Source organism: Falco punctatus (assembly GCF_963210335.1).
Source record: "Falco punctatus genome assembly, contig: scaffold_172, whole genome shotgun sequence".
NCBI lineage: Eukaryota > Metazoa > Chordata > Aves > Falconiformes > Falconidae > Falco > Falco punctatus.
In genome coordinates, this window is record NW_027660209.1 from 64977 (window position 1) to 80246 (window position 15270).

General features: G+C 55.5%; 3 long non-coding RNA genes across 3 annotated transcripts; all 3 read left to right on the top strand.

Moving 5' to 3' along the window:
* The first annotated feature begins 804 nt into the window (after positions 1 to 804).
* LOC308057612 lies at positions 805 to 5871 on the top strand. Its single transcript, XR_013925365.1, has 4 exons — positions 805 to 1273; positions 1821 to 1969; positions 2520 to 4926; positions 5632 to 5871. It is a non-coding gene; the product is annotated as an uncharacterized lncRNA (long non-coding RNA).
* A 457-nt stretch (positions 5872 to 6328) lies between these two features.
* LOC308057603 lies at positions 6329 to 8875 on the top strand. The gene is made up of 2 exons (XR_013925356.1): positions 6329 to 6492; positions 7043 to 8875. It is a non-coding gene; the product is annotated as an uncharacterized lncRNA (long non-coding RNA).
* A 983-nt stretch (positions 8876 to 9858) lies between these two features.
* On the top strand, positions 9859 to 14877 carry LOC308057621. The gene is made up of 4 exons (XR_013925374.1): positions 9859 to 10307; positions 10855 to 11003; positions 11575 to 13984; positions 14695 to 14877. It is a non-coding gene; the product is annotated as an uncharacterized lncRNA (long non-coding RNA).
* Positions 14878 to 15270: the final 393 nt, after the last annotated feature.

Sequence of the window (15270 nt, forward strand, 5' to 3'; positions counted from 1 at the left end):
TGGCAAAACTAAGGGCAGCGCATGCGCAGTGCCGGCTTGAAGCCAAAGGGGGCGTGGTCTCCGGCGGCGTCGCATGCGTATGACGCAATTCCGCTTCTGCGCATGCGCAGAAGAGGTACTGGCAAAACTAAGGGCAGCGCATGCGCAGTGCCGGACTGAAGCCAAAGGGGGCGTGGTCTCCGGCGGCGTCGCATGCGTATGACGCAATTCCGCTTTTGCGCGTGCGCGGAAACGGCTTGCCCCCTAGGGGCGGGGCTTCGGCCTCGCACGTACGGGTTACGCAGACGGCCCCGGAAGTGGGGTTCATTTCCAGCCCGCGCGGCGCGCCGCCGCGCCCGTGGCGGTGCGGAGCCTTCGCCGGCAGCCTGGAAGACTTTCGGGCCGGGACGTGCGGCGGCGCGCTGGGTGAGCGCTCGGCCTGAGGGCGGGCGGGCGGGCGGGCGGGGGCCGGCGGGCAGCGGCCGAAGGGGGGGGGGGGGGGGGGGCGGGGGATGCGGCGGGCCGGCGCTCGGCCGCGGCGGGGAGCGCCTGGTGCCGGCGGCGGGCGGGCTGAGGCGGGCGGCCCGGCCCGGCCCGGGACCGGCGGGGCTGCCGGCCGTTCTCGTCTCCCCGGCAGCGACGGTGGTCAGCGGGCTCCTCACGGTGCTGCCTATTTTGGGCTGGTTTTTTTTTTTTTTTTTTTTTTTGTCTCTCGGGGCTGCGCCGCTACCTCAGCGAGGAGGCGAGGAGCGGCGGCGGGGCGGCCCCGGTGCTCGCCGCTTGTGGCGGCCTGGCGGGGCCCGGGAGAGGGGAGGGGTCGGCCCGCGGCGACCTGCCGCCCCCCCCCCCGCCGCCTCTGGGCAGCCGCCGCAGCTCTGCGCGGGGCTTTGTCTTTCCCCCAGCCGCCGGCCTGAGCCGCGGCAGCGGGCTGGGTCTGGAAGCGCCCTGCAAGTCTGACGGGGGTATCGCTGCCGTGCATGTTGTCTGCCTGTCTACCGATCGTTCCTGCCTCTTGTTCTGCTGGGGTAATTCCTTTGGGTAACGCGTCGGGCTCCGAATGTAGTGCATCCTGACTTCCTCCAGACCCCTGCGAGACGTTACCGGTGTTTGCCTTCCTCGTGTTTCACAGGGCCTCGGCTGTCGCGTGCGGAGAAGCTGTCAGCCTTGTCAGAAGAGAGCGTGTAGCCAGCAAGCGCGTCGTGGTGCTTCGGGACCAAGCTGATACTGCAGGCGTCCCTCTTTTGTTTGCGAAAAGGGATCGCGAGGAAACGTGCCGGTGTCGGAGGGGGAAGAGGTAGGAGGCAGCTTTCAACCGCTTTTAGGCTTAACTCCTGCGTTCCTGAGAACGGTTCTGGGCTTTGAGGGGTTTGCTTTTGGCTTTTTGCCTTAAGCTCGTCCTCCGTCACCGCTGTCGGCGTGCGCCGAGCCGCTGCTTAGGGAGCGGTGGCGGTACAGGCTGTGTGCGTGCCGACCGTCCTCGAGGCTGTAGCTGTATCCTACCCTAAAAAAAGCTCTCCGTAATACCCTGCTTCCGTTAGGACGCAATTTTCTCGAGTTCCCCCCCCACCCCGGGGTGATTTTCCCACACGCCTGCAGGCAGCAGGACTAACGTCATCTCCTTTTGCCCGCCTGGGCTCGGACTAAAATCCCTTCCCTGGCTGTTCTTTAGCTTGTACAGCCTTTGAGCCTTCCCTCGGGCCTGGCTGATGGTCCTTTGCCATTTCACCCCGTTCACAGCCAGCGTGAGTTTCGGTACCGACTATGTCAACGAATTTCAGCTGCACGACAAACCTGCTTTTTTGTCAATTAAATTAATCTCAGCCTTTTAATTGCTTTCGAAGGGAACTACAGGAGATCCTGTCGGCGTGGTGGCCTAGCGTAAGCGATGATGGAGAGGCGCATCGGATGTGACCTCCGTGTCAGCTCGGTGTGCCTCAGACAGACTGCATTTGGCACTCCGTGGCGTGCTGCGCAGCTCCAGAAATTCACGGTAGGGGAAAAAAAAGGGGCGAAAATGACAGTCGCGTAGAAACACGAGTTGGGAAGAAATGCTGTACGTGAGGGCTTTCCGTTGAGCGAGGCAGCTGGTCTTGCTTGTGGATCTTTGGGGTACGAGCCTGACGCCGAGCAGCTCGTTTTTCATTTGACGTGCCTGGAGTTGTTTTCAAAGGGATGGAAGAGAAGCGTATGAAATAGGATAGGTTACCGAGTCTTCCTAAAACGCTCACGACAGTTACGTAGAAAGCCGAAGCGAAGGACGAGGGAATAAAGTTCTGTGCTTCCTAAGTAAATACGGTACGCTTGAAAGTGATCTCCGTGCAGGGTCCTAGTTGTTTCTGTTTTTAAAATCAGAAAGAAGTTTAAGAAGTCTCAGCGGTTAGTCGTGTGGGAAATAAATGGCTCTTCCGCAAAAAATTCCACGTCAGCGAGGCTCTTTGAACGATTCTTCTCGCAATCGATTCCGACTACAGCCAGTTCATGGTTTAATGTCGAGGTGTGTGCTCGCTCTCCTCTAAAGCAGTATTTCGTTTGCATTTCAGTCCTGTGGGTCACGACAAATTTGGGAAGAACCCGAAGGAAACTTTTCATCCTGGGACACAGAAGGTAGGAGGTGAGTTGTTTTGGGGGTTTGGTTTTTTTGTTTGTTTTGTTTCTGTTTGGTTTTTTTTTTTGGTTGGTCGGTTGTGGCTTTTTATTCTTCTCTGGAAAAATAAGTCGTTACGTAGAAATGCTAGCGGTTTGTTTCTTTCTGTAGCAGGATAATAAGGAGGAGTAGAGTTACAGGTAGAGAATCGGCTGTCTTTATCAGTTGAAGTGGCTACTTTGAAATTAAAACAAATACAGGAGCACATTAACGGGGGGTTTTGCGCTGTGTCTTCGGTACCGGTGTGCTAAAGATGTTGTTTTGTTTACAGGATTCATTGGCTGTCGAAGAGCGAGAGGTAAATGTAAACTTTTCACTCCTAGCACTCACTCGGTGACGTGTACCGACTGAGGTATCAATTGCTTATTGCAGTGAAAAACTGCGGCGTTTCTGTGCAGCGTCTGAGATCGAAAATCATTTCAGGCACTGGCATAACCTATCGTACGAATAGATGACCAGCTTTAGTAACGTCATCAAAAAATCGTAATCTGTGATGGAAAGCAGAGTCTGAGGCGTCTGCTACTTGAGCATGTAACGGAGCTGGTACGAAGCGTATGTTGCCGTGCGTAGGTCGTGTACAAAAGATGTATCTAACAGTCCTTAGAGGAAACCTTATTTGAGGTCTTTTGTTTGATTGTCTGTTTGTCCTGTAGTTTTTGGTTTTCTTTCTCCGGGACCTGTGAATTTTGAATGTGGAGTCCTGCACGCTAAGGATGGGCAGCTTACAGACGAGGAAACGTTCGGCGCCGGTGAGTTTTTCACCTTTGTCTCGGCTGAGGGTTGCCTAAGGTGTTGAGCTTCACTGCGAGTACAAACATGCACGGTCCTGACCCTCTTAGGCTTGGTCTTGGGAGCCTTGAAGGCTTGTATACCAATCGAATCGTTACACTGAATAAACTGTTTCTTTTTTTTCTAGCGGGCGTTCCCAGAATGAAGCGGTGTGGAGCTGAAGGGGACTACGATTTCAAGGTTGACGGAGCCATTTGGACCGAGTCTTGAAGATCTCTTCGGTGTTTGTTCAAGGAAACTTAGTCTCGAGACAGTCCTCTGGCTCGCTGGCGAAACGGTAGGAAACTGCTTTGTTGATCCTGACGGTGCAGTCTGTTGGAAAGTACAGATTCCTTGAGGGATCAGAACCACGTCCGTTGTTTCTCTGATTTAAAGGTGAACAGGCCTGTGTCGTTCAAGGGAAGACTCAGCGTTGGTTTTGTTTCTCTGAAACACAAAGTGCCCCATCTAAAGTGATTACAGAGTCTGAGTTGATTTTTCAAAAGCAGAGACTTGTGCCGTTTGCAAACCGCCTGTCGCACTGCTCAAAGACAAAAGACGTTCACCCGAGAAAGTTTTTGGAAACGAATGCCAAATAGACGTGGGGAAAGAGCTGGAGAGGTTTATGTCTTGTCTGTCGAATTACCTTCTCTTTAGTGCCCTTACATTTGACAAGAAAAGGTTTCATTGCCTCTTTTATCGTGAAGACAATGTTGCTGGTGTTTTTATAAGGAAAAAAAAAAAAAAAAGTGTATGCCTGGTCTCTCGAGTGATTCTTTTGTTTTTTCTTTTTTTTTTTTTTTTTTTTTTCTCTTTTTCTCTAGACTGGTTGAATTGAATATGTTCACTGGAAGAAGTTGATCCAGCGAGATGTGAAGCCGGGCGACTTGCTAAGGGGCCGTGGGCAGAGTTCCCTTCTCGCTTCCATTCGTCTAATAAAGGGTGCAGTCTGTTAGCTAGACTGGCTGCAGTACCCAAATTTTTTCGCCAGGCGGCAGCAGCGTCGCCGCCCTGCAGAGTAAGGGCAGCGCATGCGCAGACGGGGCTTGAAGCCAAAGGGGGCGTGGTCTGGGGGAGTAGTCGCGTGGTGATGACGCAATTCCGCTTCTGCGCATGCGCAGAAGAAGTACTGGCAAAACTAAGGGCAGCGCATGCGCAGTGCCGGCTTGAAGCCAAAGGGGGCGTGGTCTCCGGCGGCGTCGCATGCGTATGACGCAATTCCGCTTCTGCGCATGCGCAGAAGAGGTACTGGCAAAACTAAGGGCAGCGCATGCGCAGTGCCGGACTGAAGCCAAAGGGGGCGTGGTCTCCGGCGGCGTCGCATGCGTATGACGCAATTCCGCTTTTGCGCGTGCGCGGAAACGGCTTGCCCCCTAGGGGCGGGGCTTCGGCCTCGCACGTACGGGTTACGCAGACGGCCCCGGAAGTGGGGTTCATTTCCAGCCCGCGCGGCGCGCCGCCGCGCCCGTGGCGGTGCGGAGCCTTCGCCGGCAGCCTGGAAGACTTTCGGGCCGGGACGTGCGGCGGCGCGCTGGGTGAGCGCTCGGCCTGAGGGCGGGCGGGCGGGCGGGCGGGGGCCGGCGGGCAGCGGCCGAAGGGGGGGGGGGGCGGGGGATGCGGCGGGCCGGCGCTCGGCCGCGGCGGGGAGCGCCTGGTGCCGGCGGCGGGCGGGCTGAGGCGGGCGGCCCGGCCCGGCCCGGGACCGGCGGGGCTGCCGGCCGTTCTCGTCTCCCCGGCAGCGACGGTGGTCAGCGGGCTCCTCACGGTGCTGCCTATTTTGGGCTGGTTTTTTTTTTTTTTTTTTTTTTTGTCTCTCGGGGCTGCGCCGCTACCTCAGCGAGGAGGCGAGGAGCGGCGGCGGGGCGGCCCCGGTGCTCGCCGCTTGTGGCGGCCTGGCGGGGCCCGGGAGAGGGGAGGGGTCGGCCCGCGGCGACCTGCCGCCCCCCCCCCCGCCGCCTCTGGGCTGCCCGGGCAGCCGCCGCAGCTCTGCGCGGGGCTTTGTCTTTCCCCCAGCCGCCGGCCTGAGCCGCGGCAGCGGGCTGGGTCTGGAAGCGCCCTGCAAGTCTGACGGGGGTATCGCTGCCGTGCATGTTGTCTGCCTGTCTACCGATCGTTCCTGCCTCTTGTTCTGCTGGGGTAATTCCTTTGGGTAACGCGTCGGGCTCCGAATGTAGTGCATCCTGACTTCCTCCAGACCCCTGCGAGACGTTACCGGTGTTTGCCTTCCTCGTGTTTCACAGGGCCTCGGCTGTCGCGTGCGGAGAAGCTGTCAGCCTTGTCAGAAGAGAGCGTGTAGCCAGCAAGCGCGTCGTGGTGCTTCGGGACCAAGCTGATACCGCAGGCGTCCCTCTTTTGTTTGCGAAAAGGGATCGCGAGGAAACGTGCCGGTGTCGGAGGGGGAAGAGGTAGGAGGCAGCTTTCAACCGCTTTTAGGCTTAACTCCTGCGTTCCTGAGAACGGTTCTGGGCTTTGAGGGGTTTGCTTTTGGCTTTTTGCCTTAAGCTCGTCCTCCGTCACCGCTGTCGGCGTGCGCCGAGCCGCTGCTTAGGGAGCGGTGGCGGTACAGGCTGTGTGCGTGCCGACCGTCCTCGAGGCTGTAGCTGTATCCTACCCTAAAAAAAGCTCTCCGTAATACCCTGCTTCCGTTAGGACGCAATTTTCTCGAGTTCCCCCCCCACCCCGGGGTGATTTTCCCACACGCCTGCAGGCAGCAGGACTAACGTCATCTCCTTTTGCCCGCCTGGGCTCGGACTAAAATCCCTTCCCTGGCTGTTCTTTAGCTTGTACAGCCTTTGAGCCTTCCCTCGGGCCTGGCTGATGGTCCTTTGCCATTTCACCCCGTTCACAGCCAGCGTGAGTTTCGGTACCGACTATGTCAACGAATTTCAGCTGCACGACAAACCTGCTTTTTTGTCAATTAAATTAATCTCAGCCTTTTAATTGCTTTCGAAGGGAACTACAGGAGATCCTGTCGGCGTGGTGGCCTAGCGTAAGCGATGATGGAGAGGCGCATCGGATGTGACCTCCGTGTCAGCTCGGTGTGCCTCAGACAGACTGCATTTGGCACTCCGTGGCGTGCTGCGCAGCTCCAGAAATTCACGGTAGGGGAAAAAAAAGGGGCGAAAATGACAGTCGCGTAGAAACACGAGTTGGGAAGAAATGCTGTACGTGAGGGCTTTCCGTTGAGCGAGGCAGCTGGTCTTGCTTGTGGATCTTTGGGGTACGAGCCTGACGCCGAGCAGCTCGTTTTTCATTTGACGTGCCTGGAGTTGTTTTCAAAGGGATGGAAGAGAAGCGTATGAAATAGGATAGGTTACCGAGTCTTCCTAAAACGCTCACGACAGTTACGTAGAAAGCCGAAGCGAAGGACGAGGGAATAAAGTTCTGTGCTTCCTAAGTAAATACGGTACGCTTGAAAGTGATCTCCGTGCAGGGTCCTAGTTGTTTCTGTTTTTAAAATCAGAAAGAAGTTTAAGAAGTCTCAGCGGTTAGTCGTGTGGGAAATAAATGGCTCTTCCGCAAAAAATTCCACGTCAGCGAGGCTCTTTGAACGATTCTTCTCGCAATCGATTCCGACTACAGCCAGTTCATGGTTTAATGTCGAGGTGTGTGCTCGCTCTCCTCTAAAGCAGTATTTCGTTTGCATTTCAGTCCTGTGGGTCACGACAAATTTGGGAAGAACCCGAAGGAAACTTTTCATCCTGGGACACAGAAGGTAGGAGGTGAGTTGTTTTGGGGGTTTGGTTTTTTTGTTTGTTTTGTTTCTGTTTGGTTTTTTTTTTTGGTTGGTCGGTTGTGGCTTTTTATTCTTCTCTGGAAAAATAAGTCGTTACGTAGAAATGCTAGCGGTTTGTTTCTTTCTGTAGCAGGATAATAAGGAGGAGTAGAGTTACAGGTAGAGAATCGGCTGTCTTTATCAGTTGAAGTGGCTACTTTGAAATTAAAACAAATACAGGAGCACATTAACGGGGGGTTTTGCGCTGTGTCTTCGGTACCGGTGTGCTAAAGATGTTGTTTTGTTTACAGGATTCATTGGCTGTCGAAGAGCGAGAGGTAAATGTAAACTTTTCACTCCTAGCACTCACTCGGTGACGTGTACCGACTGAGGTATCAATTGCTTATTGCAGTGAAAAACTGCGGCGTTTCTGTGCAGCGTCTGAGATCGAAAATCATTTCAGGCACTGGCATAACCTATCGTACGAATAGATGACCAGCTTTAGTAACGTCATCAAAAAATCGTAATCTGTGATGGAAAGCAGAGTCTGAGGCGTCTGCTACTTGAGCATGTAACGGAGCTGGTACGAAGCGTATGTTGCCGTGCGTAGGTCGTGTACAAAAGATGTATCTAACAGTCCTTAGAGGAAACCTTATTTGAGGTCTTTTGTTTGATTGTCTGTTTGTCCTGTAGTTTTTGGTTTTCTTTCTCCGGGACCTGTGAATTTTGAATGTGGAGTCCTGCACGCTAAGGATGGGCAGCTTACAGACGAGGAAACGTTCGGCGCCGGTGAGTTTTTCACCTTTGTCTCGGCTGAGGGTTGCCTAAGGTGTTGAGCTTCACTGCGAGTACAAACATGCACGGTCCTGACCCTCTTAGGCTTGGTCTTGGGAGCCTTGAAGGCTTGTATACCAATCGAATCGTTACACTGAATAAACTGTTTCTTTTTTTTCTAGCGGGCGTTCCCAGAATGAAGCGGTGTGGAGCTGAAGGGGACTACGATTTCAAGGTTGACGGAGCCATTTGGACCGAGTCTTGAAGATCTCTTCGGTGTTTGTTCAAGGAAACTTAGTCTCGAGACAGTCCTCTGGCTCGCTGGCGAAACGGTAGGAAACTGCTTTGTTGATCCTGACGGTGCAGTCTGTTGGAAAGTACAGATTCCTTGAGGGATCAGAACCACGTCCGTTGTTTCTCTGATTTAAAGGTGAACAGGCCTGTGTCGTTCAAGGAAAGACTCAGCGTTGGTTTTGTTTCTCTGAAACACAAAGTGCCCCATCTAAAGTGATTACAGAGTCTGAGTTGATTTTTCAAAAGCAGAGACTTGTGCCGTTTGCAAACCGCCTGTCGCACTGCTCAAAGACAAAAGACGTTCACCCGAGAAAGTTTTTGGAAACGAATGCCAAATAGACGTGGGGAAAGAGCTGGAGAGGTTTATGTCTTGTCTGTCGAATTACCTTCTCTTTAGTGCCCTTACATTTGACAAGAAAAGGTTTCATTGCCTCTTTTATCGTGAAGACAATGTTGCTGGTGTTTTTATAAGGAAAAAAAAAAAAAAAAGTGTATGCCTGGTCTCTCGAGTGATTCTTTTGTTTTTTCTTTTTTTTTTTTTTTTTTTTTTCTCTTTTTCTCTAGACTGGTTGAATTGAATATGTTCACTGGAAGAAGTTGATCCAGCGAGATGTGAAGCCGGGCGACTTGCTAAGGGGCCGTGGGCAGAGTTCCCTTCTCGCTTCCATTCGTCTAATAAAGGGTGCAGTCTGTTAGCTAGACTGGCTGCAGTACCCAAATTTTTTCGCCAGGCGGCAGCAGCGTCGCCGCCCTGCAGAGTAAGGGCAGCGCATGCGCAGACGGGGCTTGAAGCCAAAGGGGGCGTGGTCTGGGGGAGTAGTCGCGTGGTGATGACGCAATTCCGCTTCTGCGCATGCGCAGAAGAAGTACTGGCAAAACTAAGGGCAGCGCATGCGCAGTGCCGGCTTGAAGCCAAAGGGGGCGTGGTCTCCGGCGGCGTCGCATGCGTATGACGCAATTCCGCTTCTGCGCATGCGCAGAAGAGGTACTGGCAAAACTAAGGGCAGCGCATGCGCAGTGCCGGACTGAAGCCAAAGGGGGCGTGGTCTCCGGCGGCGTCGCATGCGTATGACGCAATTCCGCTTTTGCGCGTGCGCGGAAACGGCTTGCCCCCTAGGGGCGGGGCTTCGGCCTCGCACGTACGGGTTACGCAGACGGCCCCGGAAGTGGGGTTCATTTCCAGCCCGCGCGGCGCGCCGCCGCGCCCGTGGCGGTGCGGAGCCTTCGCCGGCAGCCTGGAAGACTTTCGGGCCGGGACGTGCGGCGGCGCGCTGGGTGAGCGCTCGGCCTGAGGGCGGGCGGGCGGGCGGGCGGGGGCCGGCGGGCAGCGGCCGAAGGGGGGGGGGCGGGGGATGCGGCGGGCCGGCGCTCGGCCGCGGCGGGGAGCGCCTGGTGCCGGCGGCGGGCGGGCTGAGGCGGGCGGCCCGGCCCGGCCCGGGACCGGCGGGGCTGCCGGCCGTTCTCGTCTCCCCGGCAGCGACGGTGGTCAGCGGGCTCCTCACGGTGCTGCCTATTTTGGGCTGGTTTTTTTTTTTTTTTTTTTTTTGTCTCTCGGGGCTGCGCCGCTACCTCAGCGAGGAGGCGAGGAGCGGCGGCGGGGCGGCCCCGGTGCTCGCCGCTTGTGGCGGCCTGGCGGGGCCCGGGAGAGGGGAGGGGTCGGCCCGCGGCGACCTGCCGCCCCCCCCCCCGCCGCCTCTGGGCAGCCGCCGCAGCTCTGCGCGGGGCTTTGTCTTTCCCCCAGCCGCCGGCCTGAGCCGCGGCAGCGGGCTGGGTCTGGAAGCGCCCTGCAAGTCTGACGGGGGTATCGCTGCCGTGCATGTTGTCTGCCTGTCTACCGATCGTTCCTGCCTCTTGTTCTGCTGGGGTAATTCCTTTGGGTAACGCGTCGGGCTCCGAATGTAGTGCATCCTGACTTCCTCCAGACCCCTGCGAGACGTTACCGGTGTTTGCCTTCCTCGTGTTTCACAGGGCCTCGGCTGTCGCGTGCGGAGAAGCTGTCAGCCTTGTCAGAAGAGAGCGTGTAGCCAGCAAGCGCGTCGTGGTGCTTCGGGACCAAGCTGATACTGCAGGCGTCCCTCTTTTGTTTGCGAAAAGGGATCGCGAGGAAACGTGCCGGTGTCGGAGGGGGAAGAGGTAGGAGGCAGCTTTCAACCGCTTTTAGGCTTAACTCCTGCGTTCCTGAGAACGGTTCTGGGCTTTGAGGGGTTTGCTTTTGGCTTTTTGCCTTAAGCTCGTCCTCCGTCACCGCTGTCGGCGTGCGCCGAGCCGCTGCTTAGGGAGCGGTGGCGGTACAGGCTGTGTGCGTGCCGACCGTCCTCGAGGCTGTAGCTGTATCCTACCCTAAAAAAAGCTCTCCGTAATACCCTGCTTCCGTTAGGACGCAATTTTCTCGAGTTCCCCCCCCACCCCGGGGTGATTTTCCCACACGCCTGCAGGCAGCAGGACTAACGTCATCTCCTTTTGCCCGCCTGGGCTCGGACTAAAATCCCTTCCCTGGCTGTTCTTTAGCTTGTACAGCCTTTGAGCCTTCCCTCGGGCCTGGCTGATGGTCCTTTGCCATTTCACCCCGTTCACAGCCAGCGTGAGTTTCGGTACCGACTATGTCAACGAATTTCAGCTGCACGACAAACCTGCTTTTTTGTCAATTAAATTAATCTCAGCCTTTTAATTGCTTTCGAAGGGAACTACAGGAGATCCTGTCGGCGTGGTGGCCTAGCGTAAGCGATGATGGAGAGGCGCATCGGATGTGACCTCCGTGTCAGCTCGGTGTGCCTCAGACAGACTGCATTTGGCACTCCGTGGTGTGCTGCGCAGCTCCAGAAATTCACGGTAGGGGAAAAAAAAGGGGCGAAAATGACAGTCGCGTAGAAACACGAGTTGGGAAGAAATGCTGTACGTGAGGGCTTTCCGTTGAGCGAGGCAGCTGGTCTTGCTTGTGGATCTTTGGGGTACGAGCCTGACGCCGAGCAGCTCGTGCCTGACGCCGAGCAGCTCGTTTTTCATTTGACGTGCCTGGAGTTGTTTTCAAAGGGATGGAAGAGAAGCGTATGAAATAGGATAGGTTACCGAGTCTTCCTAAAACGCTCACGACAGTTACGTAGAAAGCCGAAGCGAAGGACGAGGGAATAAAGTTCTGTGCTTCCTAAGTAAATACGGTACGCTTGAAAGTGATCTCCGTGCAGGGTCCTAGTTGTTTCTGTTTTTAAAATCAGAAAGAAGTTTAAGAAGTCTCAGCGGTTAGTCGTGTGGGAAATAAATGGCTCTTCCGCAAAAAATTCCACGTCAGCGAGGCTCTTTGAACGATTCTTCTCGCAATCGATTCCGACTACAGCCAGTTCATGGTTTAATGTCGAGGTGTGTGCTCGCTCTCCTCTAAAGCAGTATTTCGTTTGCATTTCAGTCCTGTGGGTCACGACAAATTTGGGAAGAACCCGAAGGAAACTTTTCATCCTGGGACACAGAAGGTAGGAGGTGAGTTGTTTTGGGGGTTTGGTTTTTTTGTTTGTTTTGTTTCTGTTTGGTTTTTTTTTTTGGTTGGTCGGTTGTGGCTTTTTATTCTTCTCTGGAAAAATAAGTCGTTACGTAGAAATGCTAGCGGTTTGTTTCTTTCTGTAGCAGGATAATAAGGAGGAGTAGAGTTACAGGTAGAGAATCGGCTGTCTTTATCAGTTGAAGTGGCTACTTTGAAATTAAAACAAATACAGGAGCACATTAACGGGGGGTTTTGCGCTGTGTCTTCGGTACCGGTGTGCTAAAGATGTTGTTTTGTTTACAGGATTCATTGGCTGTCGAAGAGCGAGAGGTAAATGTAAACTTTTCACTCCTAGCACTCACTCGGTGACGTGTACCGACTGAGGTATCAATTGCTTATTGCAGTGAAAAACTGCGGCGTTTCTGTGCAGCGTCTGAGATCGAAAATCATTTCAGGCACTGGCATAACCTATCGTACGAATAGATGACCAGCTTTAGTAACGTCATCAAAAAATCGTAATCTGTGATGGAAAGCAGAGTCTGAGGCGTCTGCTACTTGAGCATGTAACGGAGCTGGTACGAAGCGTATGTTGCCGTGCGTAGGTCGTGTACAAAAGATGTATCTAACAGTCCTTAGAGGAAACCTTATTTGAGGTCTTTTGTTTGATTGTCTGTTTGTCCTGTAGTTTTTGGTTTTCTTTCTCCGGGACCTGTGAATTTTGAATGTGGAGTCCTGCACGCTAAGGATGGGCAGCTTACAGACGAGGAAACGTTCGGCGCCGGTGAGTTTTTCACCTTTGTCTCGGCTGAGGGTTGCCTAAGGTGTTGAGCTTCACTGCGAGTACAAACATGCACGGTCCTGACCCTCTTAGGCTTGGTCTTGGGAGCCTTGAAGGCTTGTATACCAATCGAATCGTTACACTGAATAAACTGTTTCTTTTTTTTCTAGCGGGCGTTCCCAGAATGAAGCGGTGTGGAGCTGAAGGGGACTACGATTTCAAGGTTGACGGAGCCATTTGGACCGAGTCTTGAAGATCTCTTCGGTGTTTGTTCAAGGAAACTTAGTCTCGAGACAGTCCTCTGGCTCGCTGGCGAAACGGTAGGAAACTGCTTTGTTGATCCTGACGGTGCAGTCTGTTGGAAAGTACAGATTCCTTGAGGGATCAGAACCACGTCCGTTGTTTCTCTGATTTAAAGGTGAACAGGCCTGTGTCGTTCAAGGGAAGACTCAGCGTTGGTTTTGTTTCTCTGAAACACAAAGTGCCCCATCTAAAGTGATTACAGAGTCTGAGTTGATTTTTCAAAAGCAGAGACTTGTGCCGTTTGCAAACCGCCTGTCGCACTGCTCAAAGACAAAAGACGCTCACCCGAGAAAGTTTTTGGAAACGAATGCCAAATAGACGTGGGGAAAGAGCTGGAGAGGTTTATGTCTTGTCTGTCGAATTACCTTCTCTTTAGTGCCCTTACATTTGACAAGAAAAGGTTTCATTGCCTCTTTTATCGTGAAGACAATGTTGCTGGTGTTTTTATAAGGAAAAAAAAAAAAAAAAAGTGTATGCCTGGTCTCTCGAGTGATTCTTTTGTTTTTTCTTTTTTTTTTTTTTTTTTTTTTTTCTCTTTTTCTCTAGACTGGTTGAATTGAATATGTTCACTGGAAGAAGTTGATCCAGCGAGATGTGAAGCCGGGCGACTTGCTAAGGGGCCGTGGGCAGAGTTCCCTTCTCGCTTCCATTCGTCTAATAAAGGGTGCAGTCTGTTAGCTAGACTGGCTGCAGTACCCAAATTTTTTCGCCAGGCGGCAGCAGCGTGGCCGCCCTGCAGAGTAAGGGCAGCGCATGCGCAGACGGGGCTTGAAGCCAAAGGGGGCGTGGTCTGGGGGAGTAGTCGCGTGGTGATGACGCAATTCCGCTTCTGCGCATGCGCAGAAGAAGTACTGGCAAAACTAAGGGCAGCGCATGCGCAGTGCCGGCTTGAAGCCAAAGGGGGCGTGGTCTCCGGCGGCGTCGCATGCGTATGACGCAATTCCGCTTCTGCGCATGCGCAGAAGAGGTACTGGCAAAACTAAGGGCAGCGCATGCGCAGTGCCGGACTGAAGCCAAAGGGGTCGTGGTCTCCGGCGGCGTCGCATGCGTATGACGCAATTCCGCTTTTGCGCGTGCGCGGAAACGGCTTGCCCCCTAGGGGCGGGGCTTCGGCCTCGCACGTACGGGTTACGCAGACGGCCCCGGAAGTGGGGTTCATTTCCAGCCCGCGCGGCGCGCCGCCGCGCCCGTGGCGGTGCGGAGCCTTCGCCGGCAGCCTGGAAGACTTTCGGGCCGGGACGTGCGGCGGCGCGCTGGGTGAGCGCTCGGCCTGAGGGCGGGCGGGCGGGCGGGCGGGGGCCGGCGGGCAGCGGCCGAAGGGGGGGGGGGGGGGGGGCGGGGGATGCGGCGGGCCGGCGCTCGGCCGCGGCGGGGAGCGCCTGGTGCCGGCGGCGGGCGGGCTGAGGCGGGCGGCCCGGCCCGGCCCGGGACCGGCGGGGCTGCCGGCCGTTCTCGTCTCCCCGGCAGCGACGGTGGTCAGCGGGCTCCTCACGGTGCTGCCTATTTTGGGCTGGTTTTTTTTTTTTTTTTTTTTTTGTCTCTCGGGGCTGCGCCGCTACCTCAGCGAGGAGGCGAGGAGCGGCGGCGGGGCGGCCCCGGTGCTCGCCGCTTGTGGCGGCCTGGCGGGGCCCGGGAGAGGGGAGGGGTCGGCCCGCGGCGACCTGCCGCCCCCCCCCCCGCCGCCTCTGGGCTGCCCGGGCAGCCGCCGCAGCTCTGCGCGGGGCTTTGTCTTTCCCCCAGCCGCCGGCCTGAGCCGCGGCAGCGGGCTGGGTCTGGAAGCGCCCTGCAAGTCTGACGGGGGTATCGCTGCCGTGCATGTTGTCTGCCTGTCTACCGATCGTTCCTGCCTCTTGTTCTGCTGGGGTAATTCCTTTGGGTAACGCGTCGGGCTCCGAATGGAGTGCATCCTGACTTCCTCCAGACCCCTGCGAGACGTTACCGGTGTTTGCCTTCCTCGTGTTTCACAGGGCCTCGGCTGTCGCGTGCGGAGAAGCTGTCAGCCTTGTCAGAAGAGAGCGTGTAGCCAGCAAGCGCGTCGTGGTGCTTCGGGACCAAGCTGATACCGCAGGCGTCCCTCTTTTGTTTGCGAAAAGGGATCGCGAGGAAACGTGCCGGTGTCGGAGGGGGAAGAGGTAGGAGGCAGCTTTCAACCGCTTTTAGGCTTAACTCCTGCGTTCCTGAGAACGGTTCTGGGCTTTGAGGGGTTTGCTTTTGGCTTTTTGCCTTAAGCTCGTCCTCCGTCACCGCTGTCGGCGTGCGCCGAGCCGCTGCTTAGGGAGCGGTGGCGGTACAGGCTGTGTGCGTGCCGACCGTCCTCGAGGCTGTAGCTGTATCCTACCCTAAAAAAAGCTCTCCGTAATACCCTGCTTCCGTTAGGACGCAATTTTCTCGAGTTCCCCCCCCACCCCGGGGTGATTTTCCCACACGCCTGCAGGCAGCAGGACTAACGTCATCTCCTTTTGCCCGCCTGGGCTCGGACTAAAATCCCTTCCCTGGCTGTTCTTTAGCTTGTACAGCCTTTGAGCCTTCCCTCGGGCCTGGCT